This window comes from Lissotriton vulgaris, chromosome 1_1 (genome assembly GCF_964263255.1).
Source record: "Lissotriton vulgaris chromosome 1_1, aLisVul1.2, whole genome shotgun sequence".
In the NCBI taxonomy this organism is placed as follows: domain Eukaryota; kingdom Metazoa; phylum Chordata; class Amphibia; order Caudata; family Salamandridae; genus Lissotriton; species Lissotriton vulgaris.
In genome coordinates, this window is record NC_141685.1 from 552,329,882 (window position 1) to 552,345,655 (window position 15,774).

A 15,774-nucleotide genomic window follows, 5' to 3' on the forward strand; every position below is an offset into this window, starting at 1 on the left:
CAAGACACGTTTTAAAAATTTGTTTTCCATAATCTGTATCGTGTCGGGGCTATCTGTCCCCCAGACCCCCGCCCCATAGGTAGCAATCGACAGACATTTCGCTTTATACAGGGTTTTTAAATGTGAAATGGGTTTTTGGCCTAATTTGCCACAAAAGCGGAACAATCCCTCTATTGAGCGACTAGCACTCTGGACTCGAGTTTTCATTAACGGTGCCCAACTTAATTTGTGATTAAAAAGGTTTCCCAAATAATTAAAATTTTCAACCTTGCCAATGACGGAGGTACTCACTGCAAACTTTCTGCCGCAGACCATGATAAAAGACTTAGCAAAATTCACTTTAAGATCTAGGTCCAACATAAATTTGTGAAAGGCATCAAGGCACTGCTGCATACTATTTGCAGTGAGTGTCATGAGTACCGTATCATCGGCATAGGAAAGCATTGGAGTGCTTCTACCATTTACTTTTGGGAAATCATGGCAATGGTCCAACAAGTATTTTTCCAGGCCATTAGTATATACAAGGAATAAAAAAGGAGCTAATAAGCATCCTTGTCGGACACCCTCGGTCGAGGGAATGGACTTGGTTTTCTCCCCCCCTGGTCCAAACCTTATGGCCACCGTGGTAGATTCATGGAGTCTACGAAGAAGAGTGACCAGGGGTTCCTCGAAACCCATTTCCTCCATCATTTGCCACAACTTACTACGACACACAGTGTCAAATGCACTTGATAGGTCCATAAAAGCAAGATGGATTGAAGATTTTCTTGCCTTTGTGTATTTCCCAATAATTAGCGCCAAATTAAGGCACTGTTCAACAGTGCCTTTACCTTTTCTAAATCCATATTGGGAATTTGCCCACCGAATCCGCCCATGATTCTAATCGTGCTAAAATGACCCTGCCCAAAATTTTGCATGATGCGTCAATTAGAGAGATTGGGCGATAGCATCGGGGATCAGATCTATCGCCCTTCTTAAAAATTGGCACCACCACTGCCTCCTTCCAGGATGCAGGAATATGGCTAGTGACCACTGCTTTAAAAACATTCAACAATACAGGTGCCCAGACTTTGACATTGTGCTTAAAAAAGTCCAAAGGTACTCGGTCGGGGCCAGGTGCTTTTAGTGATGTACCTTTTGATAACGCGTCCTCCACTTCTTGCAGAGTCAATGATAAACTCAGGGAAAGGGAAGATTGGGGAACCACAGATACCCTTTCATCTCCTATCGATATCACATTTGGTTGAATTTTATGAGGGTTAAAAATATTCCCAAAGTGGGTTTCCCACGAATCACAATCAATCTCCATCACAATATTATCCATATCATTATTTACAAAAAGGGGGCGATTGATGACTTCCCAGAAAAGTCTGCTATCCTTTAATTCTGTTGACTTTTCTAAGTCTTCCCAGGCTTGATTTTTTAAACCCAACTTCCTTGATTTAATAGCTTCTTTATAAGCTAATCTAACTGCTCTAACTGATTTTATATCCCTAGGTTTTTGTTTTAATGCTGCTTTCAGCGATCTCTGTGTTGCTGAACATGCAGCATCAAACCATCTGGGGCCTGACTTTTTGTTTTTACCAATTGGTTTTGTTAGGCGCTCAGCTACATGCTCACATAGGGATTCAAAATTACCTATAACCTCTTCTGGACCGGTTGTAGGTATGAGGCAGGCCTCATATTCAGCACTATATCCATTTAGGATCTCTGCCTCAAGACCCACTGCGTCTATTTTACCCCATTTGAGGGTGATACCTTGATTTTTACTATATTTTACCGGTTGCTCCCAAATAGAATGTTTGGGTTTAACCGGACAAAACAGGGTTAAAATTAAAGGATTGTGGTCACTGGCAGCATTAGGTATTACTTCCAACTTATCGACATAGGAAAGGTGCCCACTAGAGACAATTACAAAGTCAATGAAACTCATAGTGCCCCTAGTTCCCTGAAACGTCGGTATAGGCACAGAGTTTGGGCCAACCCAGGGCTCCAATATACATAAATCATTTAAACCAATGATATTATTTAACGCATCCCCCTGAGGTGTGTGTTTAAAATGTGACAGCGGTTGATCATGTGAATCTGTCAAGCCACACACCTTGGAATCACCATGGGCACATAATGAACAGTTGAAATCTCCCAACCAGATAACAAATAGTTGGGGTTGTTCTTGACGTACCCCAGCTATGGCCCTTTCTAATTCCAGGATTACAGTTGTCTCATTGTTGTCAAAAATATTGTAATACCAATTGATCAACAACAATGGTTCAGGGAACAAATTAATCAACATCAACACTTGGAACCAGGGTGAATCAACTATTATAGAGGCCACAAGTTTGCATAATTTTAACGAGGTTGCTGACATTAAACCACCTTTTGCCCTGCCCATTTGAGAGGGTATTGCTAAGGTGTTAAAAGCTTGGAAACCCTCCATACTCTGGGCAGTTCTACTCCATGTTTCCTGCAGGCACAGAATGTCACAGTCCCCCACAAAGTCCAACCATGCCTCATCCTCAAGTCTTGATGCAAGTCCAGCAATATTCCACGAGATTAGGCCCATCTTTTGATCATTTTTTTGTCTCATGTCTAGTTCTATTACTGCTTCTTCCGGATTCTTCCCAGAAAGGGTTAGGCTTAAATCACATTCTCTGTCAGAAGATACCTCAAGTGCTTGAGCATCGGGAGTTTGGTCATCATCGGTGGGAACAATCTCCAGTGAGTTATTATTGCCACTTTCCCCCTTCTCCCACAGGCTGGGTTCTCCTAATGCTGAATTATCCATAATCCTGAGAGGATCTTGTGATGGTCAATCGATCTCTTCCATGCCTACAAGTGGGTTAAAGCGGTTTCTCAGGGGGACATTATTTGGGGGCCATCCTACATAATCCTCTCCCTGAAACCTTGGTCTTAAGTTGTTATGCCAAGCTTGCAGGGGGTAGTTGTTATTACTATGGATCAGTTCCCAGGAAAAGGCATCACTCTGTTGGGAGGGTCCCCAGTTGTTCTGGCTTGGCCATATAGCCCTATCTCTGGAGGTCCACATAGGATACATTTCGTTGTTAAATACCTGCCTAGCATTCTTATAGGGGAGAGATTGGCGTACAAAATTCAGGCTTGGGTAAAAATACTCCAGACCTATGCACTGGATATCCCCAACTCTAGCAAATCTTGGTTTACTACAGATGATATCTTTTACCCAGGTGTTACTGAAGTTAATCAAGATGCAATCCCCCTCGAGATCCTTCTCACTCGGGCCTACCCAGGGGACTCTACGTACACTAAGTATGTTTGTTTTGGAGTCAGAGGGGAGTGGTCTATTAATATTAAGCCAATATGTTATTTTATTTCTTAGTTCCTGGGTAGATTCTGTTTTGTTGGGAGGGAGTGGGGGTACTCCGGTAAGTATTACCATAAAAGGGGCTGAATCTGGCGGCAAGTTCAAGGGTGGTGGTTTCTTTCGATGTACTACCTCACTATCAGTGCTTTTTGTGTTTTTTACGGAACCCTGTAAACCTGTTTGTTTTATTTGTTTTTGCCCTTGGGTGCTTCCCTGTTTGGGGGTCGCGGATTCCGTCGTTGATGCCACATTGCCCATTTTTTGACCAGATGTCCCTACAACATCCGCCAAAACAGGTTTAGAACGGGGTTGTGGTATCGGTTTTGTTCGAACTAGCGGGACCGGTGCCACCTTAGGATTAGTAGTTATAGGCATTTTAGCGTTTGTGTTTATATTTTTATTCTCACTCCCCTTTTTTGGGTCACTATTGCTAACATTACAATTTTTGTTCTTGTTTCTTGTACCCCCCTCTTCAGGCAATTTGTTCTTACTTGCTGAAGTTTCAGGAGGATTAGTATTAGAAGAGATAATATATTCCAGTTGATCTAACTTCAGGTTAACAATCTGGATTTTCTCTAAAACAGGTAACAGGAGTATTTGAACTAGTTTCTCAATTTCCCCCAAAAGGCGGTCATTGTTGTTGGTGCTAAAAGAGAAGGTTTTCTGTCCCATGTCAGCTAAATAGGGACCCTTTTGTTTAGTAGGGATTATTGGGGTTTTAGATGGTGCTGGCTTCGCTAACTTTGGTTTTGCCCCTTTCCTATGAGTGCCACCTCTCTTACGTTTATTTGGGTTATGAGGTTCCCGCTGAGATGCCACTATCTGATCTTGTGTAAGGGTAGGGGCATTATTACTTAAATTACTCGGGTTGCTATCTATTACATTTACTCCCATAATATCTGGTGAAATGGGTATGGGAGCAAGTGTAGATGCTTCAATTTGGGAATCCCCTGGGTCCGCTATCAGGACTGTCTGTGATTCAGGGATTATCTCTAGATTTGGACTGGCCTCCAAATTACTATCCGAACAAAGTAAACTTTGCTCAGGAGTAGGTAATTTAGTAGGGGTAATTTTTAATGCAATATTCCCCAGGGACGAGCGTTTTCCTGTAATCAGGTCAAGTGATAGACGCTTTTCTGTGAGGGCAATTTCCTTTTCTAAAATCCCGGTTGCCCGGCTTATAAAATCGTCCAAAGTTCCAGTGGCTTTACCATTATTTGTTTTAACGGTAATCTGTCTACCCTTCCCTGAGCGTGTGGACATCATGAGAGTTAAGAAAAAGCACAATTTATAGTGCCAGAAAAAAGAATGATTAATAAAATGATAGTGAGAACAATTTGGGACCGATAGTAAAAGAGAAGGGAGGTAGCCCCGACCCGACCTTGTACGTCCTTGGACGGCCGTAGACGGCCCCGCCCTTGTCCCGGGCTTCTCCCGGTCGCTCCCGCGAGGCGGGGGTACTAGGCTCCTTAAGACTCTACGACCTAGGCGGGGGGCGTGGCCAGCGGGGAGAGCAGCCCAGGTGATGGTGATTGGGCGCGCAGGGGCTCCTGGACACTGGAGTCCCCTGCCTGCTCGCAGCCCCGCTGGTTACTCGCCTGTCCCCGCGCTCCTCCTGATGATTTAGATGCTGCCTCCTGGCAGGCGACGCGCTGCGGGACCCGCGAAGCGGGTCCGGCGAGTCGTGGAGGCGGTCGGAATCCACAAGGGGGTCAGCTGCAAAGGGATCAGCTACACTGAAGGTCCGCCGTGCTCCTCTGGCGTCCTGGCGCTGCAGGTTCGTTTCAATACAGGTCCCACGGGCAAAAGGTGAGGTTTGCTTTTACCTCCGTTGGCGGGGGGGCGTGGCCAGCGGGGAGAGCAGCCCAGGTGATGGTGATTGGGCGCGCAGGGGCTCCTAGACACTGGAGTCCCCTGCCTGCTCGCAGCCCCGCTGGTTACTCGCCTGTCCCCGCACTCCTCCGGATGATTTAGATGCTGCCTCCTGGCAGGCGACGCGCTGCGGGACCCGCGAAGCGGGTCCGGCGAGTCGTGGAGGCGGTCGGAATCCACAAGGGGGTCAGCTGCAAAGGGATCAGCTACACTGAAGGTCCGCCGTGCTCCTCTGGCGTCCTGGCGCTGCAGGTTCGTTTCAATACAGGTCCCACGGGCAAAAGGTGAGGTTTGCTTTTACCTCCGTTGGCGGGGGGGCGTGGCCAGCGGGGAGAGCAGCCCAGGTGATGGTGAATGGGCGCGCAGGGGCTCCTGGACACTGGAGTCCCCTGCCTGCTCGCAGCCCCGCTGGTTACTCGCCTGCCCCCGCGCTCCTCCTGATGATTTAGATGCTGCCTCCTGGCAGGCGACGCGCTGCGGGACCCGCGAAGCGGGTCCGGCGAGTCGTGGAGGCGGTCGGAATCCACAAGGGGGTCAGCTGCAAAGGGATCAGCTACACTGAAGGTCCGCCGTGCTCCTCTGGCGTCCTGGCGCTGCAGGTTCGTTTCAATACAGGTCATATAGTTACTCATATAGCTACTGATTAACACATGCAGCACTTCATAGAACAACAGATATAATGATGCACAAATTAAGACAGTTTAGTCACTAACCCATGCACTCAGTGAGACACATTTAATCATTTACTCATACAGTCAGTCATGCACCTACTAAATCCTTCATCCAGACACTTATACATCCACTCATTCTTCAATATGTAAGACATATTTTAACTTTACAGAAACATACAGTCACTGGATGATGTCATCAGTGATGTCACTGACCATGTCATTAATGATGTAATATGTGACATCATCAGCAGTGGATTGCGGGTGCGCGATATATAGTTATTGCATCTAACTATATATGCGAATTTCTATGGTTTTGTGCGAGTAAATTAAGGTTTTGTAAATGCTAATCACTAACTATATATGGCCTAAAACCTATGGTTTTTTCAGTGAATTTCAATGGTTTTTTAATAGCAAATATCAAAAGCTGTCAATGTGAAGTACGTGATAGGTAAAAACATTTTTGTATTTATGCACGCTGATGTACTTTGAACGCTGCGCCCCCCTCTCCCCCCTCTTTTCTCTTAGCAGTACTCCCTCTTTGCAGATAGTGAAGGGTAGTTAACGCAGGCCTATGCCCCCGTTCTAATCCGTCGTGTCTGCTTCTCTCTCCATTTGATTGATTGTTATCCAAGCATTTACTGTTTTAGAATTGGTTCTCTTTGGTTCATTCTCTATTTACAAACAAGCACAGAGTCGCAATACTCTGTTTAGTCTTTGCAGATAGTGAAAAATCGTTTTAAAAAACAAAAGGAATCGAGCAAAATCAGTAGGCCACTAATGGGATCTCTTTTTGACCTAGCTAAAATAGAAACATTAAGAACAACCCCTCATGAGAAATACGAAACTAGTGAGATGAACTGAGCTCCACACGATGATGGCTGCAATACAGCTCGGCTCCGCCACCCACCCCACCCAAAATAACGACAAACCCTATGCAAATATTATAAATATATACAACACACCAGCAAAGTAACAGGGTAAAACATTTTATTAAATAACTATTTACATAACTATTTTATACTTTTAGTTGCCCGATCCGGCTAGCTCAATCGATCGAGCATGAAACTCATAAACTCTGATAGCAAGCTTTGCTGCTGATGCTATGCAGACAAAAACTGGTTTTCAGTTTGTACATTCATCAAGATTTTTCCATCCAAGGCTGGTTGAGAGTTTGTAGAACGATGGCTTCAGATTTTCAACATACGATGTGGTGGCGCGGACTGGGAGGGGGCGCTTGGCTCCTGCCCCCTCCCCAAGTCGTGTTGCCCTGGTGTGGCCTAAGATCGCCCCCGACATAGGCAGCCGGCTCCCGGGGTCCGGCGGAACTTTTTGCCTTTTGATGACTCTTCCATTCTGGACCTTGTCCCACAATCCGTTTGACCTGAAGACACGCTGTAGTGGGGCGCCCCTTTACCGTTTCAGTTACCATTCCGGCCGCTTTTGCTACACTGTGCCTCTTCCGCCATTCAGCTGTTTACCGCCCGCTCTTGCGACTACAGCGTCTCGCTCACCATGTAGTTGAGTTGCTCCCGCTCTTGCATTGCAGTGATAGGCGGCTGCCACAAGACTCTCAAAATGGCGGCCGGCTCTTCAGATTTGGGCGTGATCCACTAAAATGGCCCTGGGACACCTTGGAACTCGGACGCTTGTCTGCTAGGACTTGGGCCCCATTCTCGAAAGCGTCCCCTGAGCCTTGAAGATTCTACAAAAGTCTTGGGGGCCCCCGACTCCCGCAGGCTTCTGGTGGGGAGCGGCTGCCATGATTGCTCGTGGAATGGCCACGACTGAGCTACGATATGGTGGTGCTCTCATGCTGACGCCAGCTTCAGTCTGAAACATCCAGAAAAACTGTAGACTACCAATTCGATCAGTTCCGGTAGCGCCCCAACGTGACCCGGTAGGGAAGAACTTGCCCTCCCCTCTTTGACTGATGGTTCTTGTTGCCTGTCCCTTCTGTTGTCATTTAATAGAACTTTTTAGACTACTGAAAGAGGTTGTGTTCCGACCGCTGGTTGGTGGAGACATTTTGACTATATTCTGGACCTACGTTGTCGCGTAATGCGTTATATGACACGTCGCGTTAGCGCACCCGGAAGTGCTCCGGTGCGCGAAGCGCAGCTTCCCGGAAGCGATCCGGGGCGCGGCGCGTAACGTAAGCATAACAGGTCATGTGACTTGTTTATAAAACTTTTCATTGGTTCATTTTACTTTTGTTATTCTAATGATGAAAGGCTTGGTCATATGACCTAAAAATTACGCTTTTTATTGCTTTCGAACATTATTTTTTCTTAAACATATATGTTATAATGTTCCAGGCTAATGTACTTTCCCGGAAAATTTACAACTGTCCTGCAAGTAAAATATATTCCTTTTTCTAGCAAAAGGGCGTTTCTTCGTCCCATGACGGAGCCGTTGAGCAAAAGATGCTCGGCCTGCTGTCTTAGTCGCCGATACGCCTGAATATCAGATTCTTATCGATCACTTTATGTTGCAGGAGTAGAAAACACAACAGCCCTTGACCATTTATCTTTACTGCGTTCCTGCGTATTATACCTTTTATCCGTCATGTAATTGGACTGCTTTATTTCACTTGCCTTTTACTGATTCGAAAACAGTGACTAAAATTAAAAACTTTACCAATGTAAATACTACTACCATGTTTTGTTTTAAAAACCTTTATTGTGAAAATGTCAGTATACAAATACGGGCCTATAACCACGTGGGCCAGCCACGGAGCAAACTGGAAACGTATATGATGAGGAAACATTTACACTGTAGAGGAACGTAACGAGCGGGCCATTAGGTTGCAAGAACTAAGGTGTCTAACAGTTGCGGAATCGGTGGACGTACATTTTGTAATTAAAATACAACAGGGCCACTAACAATAAAAATTTCTAGATATACATTTGCGGGCAAGTACCATGGGTGACGTTAATTCGAACTTACAATAGTTCAGTAATCAATAACACATCAGAACTTAATATCAATAAGGATGTCGAAATATTCAATCAATTCTCGTCCCCGCCCGCCATGTGCTTCAAAACTGCATACGTATCTCGTGATATCAAGGTTGTTCAACCAGTACACAACAAGGAGTTACGAGTCCCATTTATACCGGCGCCATTTTGGGCGAGGCCGGGCAGGTCCAGGATATAGTCAAAATGTCTCCACCAACCAGCGGTCGGACCAGAACCCCTTTCGGCAGTCAAAAAAGGTTCAGTTAAATGACAACAGAAGAGATAGGCAACAAGAACCAACAGTCAAAAGAGGGGAGGGCAAGATCTGAAGCCATTGTTCTACAAACTCTCAAGCAGACTTGGATGGAAAAATCCTGAAGAATGTACAAACTGAAAACCATTTTTTGTCTGTATAGCATCACCAGCAACGCTTGAGTCAGCTTTGTGTGAAGCCGCCATTTTGATTCAATCAATAGCGTCCCCCTGCACACATTCAGGGACCTGGTTGTGTCTTCAGGTCAAACGGATTGTGGGACAAGATGCAGAAAGGAAAAGGAAAAAAGTTCCGCCGGACCATGGGAGCCGGCCGCCTATGTCATGGGCGATCTTTGGCCACACCAGGGCAATAGTGAAGCTGCAGCAGGTGCAAATAAGCTTCATCGATTTCAAAAGAGAGGTTACCCCACTGTCGCCAGGGAACAGGGCACAAAGGACAAAAAGTCAAAGGGAAATCCCTGGGGTGTATCAATACGTTACTGGTGTATATGCTCGCACGGTTGCACTATAGCCCCCAGTTAGCAGGTTGCTGTAGATCACCGTCAGAAGAACAGAGAATTTTATAATGATTCCCACAACGAAAAATATTTGTTAACAATCTAGATTTTTTATTAAAAATGAAACAAAAATTTACAATAAAAATGTACACATTTAAAATTTCAAAGGAACCTTTCCCTGAAAAGTAAAAGTTAATCCACGAGATGTCATTGAATGATAAAAAACTGTAAAGCATATAAGTATATTCACATTACATTGCATATCATAAACACAAACATTGGTTATTATAGACGACACATATAAAAAGAAGAAAAGAAACGAAAAAACACCCCTTTAAAACGGTGGCACTTTGATGTTTCTACCACAGTTGATTCCTAGATCCACTAACAGAAAATGGCCTATGTGTTATAACACACATGTGACAATAATATATGTGCATCCAGTGCGTTTGGGCTAAGCGAGCATATACACCAGTAACGTATTGATACACCCCAGGGATTTCCCTTTGACTTTTTGGGCAAATAAGCTTCAGACAGTGTTACAAGCACTGCTCAGAACTCTCAACTATGGCACCCAACATCCAGGACTTGCCATCCGGATCTTGGCTCTCAACTATGGCACCCAACATCCAGGACTTGCCATCCGGATCTTGTCGCCTTGTGCTGGTTCCGACCTATTCACACATCGGTCCGCTACTGACACCACCTCATAAGCCAACGGGGCACCCCACGCCGACTTTCGGCGCAGCATTGTAGGATGGCCACACCAGTGCGGCAACTTGCTGGACACCACCTCGGTGCCATCCGGATCTTGGCGCGTTGTGCTGCCTTAAGCCTATTCGCACATCGGTCCGCTACTGACGCCGCCTCACATGCCAACGGATTTTCTACGCTTTTTATACCAGCGCGTAACGTAAGCATAACAGGTCATGTGACTTGTTTATAAAACTTTTCATTGGTTCATTTTACTTTTGGTTTCCTAATGATAGAAGGCTTGATCATATGACCTAAAAATAACACTTTTCATTGGATTAAAAATTTTTTTTTTCCCAAACGATGAAAGCCCCACCTTGTTTCTGGATGTTTCAGACTGAAGCTGGCGTCAGCATGAGAGCACCACCATCTCGTGGCTCCGTCGTGGTCATTCCGCGAGCAATCATGGCAGCCGCTCCCCACCGGAAGCTTGCAGGAGTCGGGGGCCCTCAAGACTTTTGTAAAATCTTCAAGGCTCAGGGGACATCCGAGTTCCAAGGTGTCCCAGGGCCATTTTAGTGGACCAGGCCCAAATCCGAAGAGCCGTCCGCCATTTTAAGAGTCCTGTAGCAGCCGCCTATCGCTGCACCGCAAGAGTGGGCGCAACTCAACTACATGGTGAGCGAGACGCTGTAGCCGCAAGAGCGGGCGATAAGCAGCTGAATGGAGGATGAGGCACAGTGTAGCAAAAGCGGGCAGAATGGCAACTGAAACGGTAAAGGGGCGCCCCAGTACAGCAGACGAGCCTCCACCTGGGGAGGCCCGTTCACGCCGCTTTCCCCCCCCCCCTACCCCCCCCGGGGCGCCCCACGCCGTTTTTCTGAGCAGCATTGTAGGATGCCAAAACCAGTGCGGCAACTTACTGGACATCACCTGGTTGCCATCCACATCTCAGCGCGTTCTGCTGCCTTGGGACTATTCGCACAACAGACCGCTACTGACGAGGCCTCCCCCCGCACCACCCGGGACGCCTCACGCCGTTTTTCGGAGCTGCATTGTAGGATACCAAAAACCAGTGCGGCACCCAGGTAACATCCCCTGGGTGCCGTCCAGAACTCAGCACGTTGTGCTGTCTTGGGACTATTCGCACAAAACACAGCTACTGACCATTGTTGCTTCTTTTTTAAAAAAATGTTTAAATGTATTTACTGTTTTTGTTCCGTTGTATATATTTATAAGTTATTAAAGTGTTATAATCCTACAACTTTGTTGGAGTGCTATATATTTTTAATGTGACACATAATTGTGAAGACTTTGATGTACAAAAAGGCATCCCTGGAATCTTCCGCTTCAGGCTCGGACCCACACACCCTCACAGTGAGAATCCCCTCCACAAGCACAATACAGGATGGTTATCAGATAGTAGGAACGCGTGTGGTGTGACGGATCTCATCGGGTGGGGGCCTTGATCTACTGTAACTCCTTTGAAGAGGGGTGATTCTCTACAGCTGGGGCCATAAACTACACCTGCAGGACTAGGTGATAGCCTGGGACCGGCCTGGACAATCGGACACAGAGGAAGAGGAGTGTCACAGGGTGCGGTAGTGAATAGGGTGAAAGGGAGGTGTCAGGCGGGCACAGGGTGTGATTCTCAGAGAAGAACAGCGCAGATGGGAGGAGGTTTCTGGGCCATGCATGAGAGAGAGAGCGGGGGTGACCAGTGCGTGGGGGAGATGCTTGCGAGGGAGGGAAGCCATGCTGAGGATCAGCGGCGTGCAGAGAGTGGGTCTGGTCAAGGCATCTAAAATGGCTGCCGTGCTCAACAAAAGTGTGGCATTGCAAAAAAGGCAAGATGGAGCAGACAATGTTTATCAATAAGGATTAATTTATAACAATTATTTTTATCAAAATATTTAATCGCAGTGACAAAATAGCGGTCAACAGTTCCTGATTTCCATCGAATCGAACGTTAACAGACGTCACGCAGCAAAAAAAAAAAACGCTCACGAACAGCGCAGATGGGAGGAGGTTTCTGGCCCATGCATGAGAGAGAGAGCGGGGGTGACCAGTGCGTGAGGAAGATGCTTGCGAGGGTGGGGAGCCGTGCTGAGGATCGGCGGCGTGCAGAGAGTAGTTCTGGTCAAGGCATCTAAAATGGCTGCCGTGCTCAACAAAAGTGTGGCATTGCAAAAAAGGCAAGATGGTGCAAACAATGTTTATCAATAAACAATTATTTTTAACAAAATATTAACTCGCAGTGACAAAATGGCGGTCAACAGTTCCTGATTTCCATCGAATCGAACGTTAACAGACGTCACGCAGCAAAAAAAAAGCTCACGCACAGCCGCTGGAAGACATGTATCAACATATATGAGCCTCCTCAGCCACCCTCAGAAAACATAAGGGGTCAGGATACGTCTCCCGTACCCCCTTATACCTAGTAATTTAATTAAATCGAAACACAAAATGGCGAATTCCCGTTTCGCTACCAGTTTGCGGCCCGGTTCGCGAACCGAGAAGCGCTTCTACCGCGAAAAATCAAATTTTAATTATTTGCCCCACGGGACCCTTTAATAACCCCAACACCATTCCTGGGGGGTCAAGAGGAGTCTACCTTGCCCCCTTTCATTAAATTCCCCCTTCGTTTTTCTCCTCCTCTTGTCTCTCGATCCTATCGAGAGACAAGATGGCGGCCGCACCGGACTGTTTAGAATGTTGACAGACACCGGAGAGCCAATCAGCTTCGCTACGCAAAGCTCCGTAACGCGAAAAGTACGCGATCTGGTGCGCTATCTAGGACGCTGTCACAGATATATCTGTTTTTTTAAACGTTAATTTCTCAAAATCCACTGGAGCACATATATTGAGACCCAGCAAAGGCACATCGGGCTAACAGTCCCTACAATTTTGCCAAGTTTCGTGTAAATCCATTCAGCCGTTCGAGCTAAAAGTGAGGCCAAAGGCCCTATGGAAAAATGAATGGGAAAAACGCGTTTTGGGACCCCCCTTTTTTCTCGGCCCCCCCTTGACGGAACCCCCCCAAATTTTCAGGGGCTGCTCAGAAACAAACTGTGCCATTTTCCTGAAAATTTCAGCCGATTCCGTCCACAAACGCCAAAGTTATTAGACATAGAATTTTCAAAAGTTCCATAGAGAAAAAATCCTAACTATATATACCTACTGGCGTCCGCCAGTAGGTAATTTAGCTACAAATACACAAGGGATGCTAACGGTCTAAGCATGACTATATCTACTTGTTAGAAAGTGAGTGCATGTAAAAGCAAAGTCAGGTGAGAAAATTGTGTGGGAATATAGTGTGAAAATATACCCATCAGCCCACCAAGTGGCGGACACTCATCATCTGGGATTTTGATCAAGCTGGTATCTGCTAGGTTACTCACTTTAGATATAGTGAGAGATCTTGAAGCAGATCCACCAGTGATGGAGGCCACAAAGTTGTGGTGCAGGTGCTGGAATAGAAAAAGAAGTTGCAGTGCTCAAAAAAGTGTAAACCAAGTTGTAAACCAAAAAGAGGGATGTGGCTTAAAATTGCCTAGTGTGGTGCCATGAAATAACTTTATTGAGAGCCACCACAATGGCAAGGTTAAAAGCAGAGTGTAGATAGTGCCAACAAATACTACTATCAAAAGATGGAATTGGTCGACATGTTTCAGCCAAAAAATGGCTTTCTTCAGGACCTAATAATATTCAAACACTACTGCAACAAGTGAGGACAGGATAATTGTTATCTATCCGCAAAACAAAATGTACCATGTAAGTATAACCTACCGTATATATGGTAGTTAATGGTAAGGCAATGAAGACATGGTCACCCAAATTCTCACCTGTAAAAAGATAAGTGCATGCACATACAATTTTAAACATACAGTGTTGAACAAATTCAGGCCTTTGATCAGGACTTCATTCATCCTTGTATTCCATGTTTTTGGAAAAAAGGGGAAAAAACTCACCCACACGTTTTTTTTTTTTTTAAAATCACGGGGTATGCGTATGGTGCGCGTACCCCGTGATTTTTTCTTTTTTTTTGCCCTCGGTGTCCTTTTGGGACCCCCTGAGAAGGGCTAGAGGGTTGGGGGGTCTAAACCCTGCCCCCTTTTCGTGTTTTCCACCCTTGTTTTGGGCTCTCTTGTGCCTCAGTTCTCCTGAAAAACAAGATGGTGGCCAACACTTCCTGGTTTGGACAGTTTGGAATGTTGACAGTCGACTGCCAGCCAATCAGAAACTCGCTCGCGTACGTAAGGGTACGGTGCGCGAACAGTGAGCGCATATAGATATATAATTTGCTCAAATTCAATTTTCTCAACAACTACTGGAGGGATTTTCACCAAATATAGAAAAGGCACTACTGCATACCTGTCCCTACCCTACCATTTTGCCAAATTTGGTGTAATTCCGTTCAGCCGTTCGGGCTATAGCCGTGTCTAAAGGTCCCATAGAAAATGCCATTTGACAAATTTCAAATTCAATTTTCTCAAGAACTACTGGAGGGATTTTCACCAACCATAGCAAAGGCACATCTGCATACCATGCCCTACCATTTTGCCAAGTTTGGTGTAATTCCATTCAGCCGTTCGGGCAGTAGCCTTGTCTAAAGGTCCCTATGGAAATTAACATGGGAAAAACACGTTTTGGGACCCCCTTTCGGCCCCCGCTTGACGAATCCCCCCGAAACTTTCAGGGAAGGAGCGGAGCTGGCCAAAATTCTGGAAAATTACACACAGATTCCTCAATCGGCGCCAAAGTTATTCCCAATAGAAAGTTGAGCGCATATAGATATATAATTTGCTCAAATTAAATTTTCTCAACAACTACTGGAGGGATTTTCACCAAATATAGAAAAGGCACTACTGCATACCTGTCCCTACCATTTTGCCAAGTTTGGTGTAATTCCATTCAGCCGTTCGGGCTGTTGCCGTGTCTAAAGGTCCCATAGAAAATGCCATTTGAAAAATTTCAAATTCAATTTTCTCAAGAACTACTGGAGGGATTTTCACCAAACATAGCAAAGGCACATCTGCATTCCAGGCCCTACCATTTTGCCAAGTTTGGTGTAATTCCATTCAGCCGTTCGGGCTGTAGCCGTGTCTAAAGGGCCTATGGAAATTAACATGGGGAAAACACGTTTTGGGACCCCCCCTTTTTTCTTGGCCCCTGCTTGACGAACCCCCCGAAACTTTCAGGGAAGGAGCAGAGAGGAGCGAAGCAATTTTAAGGAAAATTACACGCAGATTCCTCAATCGGCGCCAAAGTTATTCCCAATAGAATGTTGGGGATTTCCTATGGTAACTAGGTCCTAACTATATATACCTACTGGCGACCGCCAGTAGGTAATGTACATATATATATATATATATATATATATATATATATATATATATATATATATATTATTTCCAATGTCCCCTTCACAGAAACTTTCCACACGCACTCACCGGTAGTTGAGTTTA

At 45.6% G+C, this 15,774-nt stretch overlaps 1 protein-coding gene across 1 annotated transcript in view; it reads left to right on the forward strand.

Annotated features, from left to right (window-relative positions):
* Nucleotides 1-15,774, forward strand: part of HFM1 (helicase for meiosis 1) — a 2,890,879-nt gene that overhangs the window by 320,952 nt on the left and 2,554,153 nt on the right. The window lies entirely within an intron of this gene.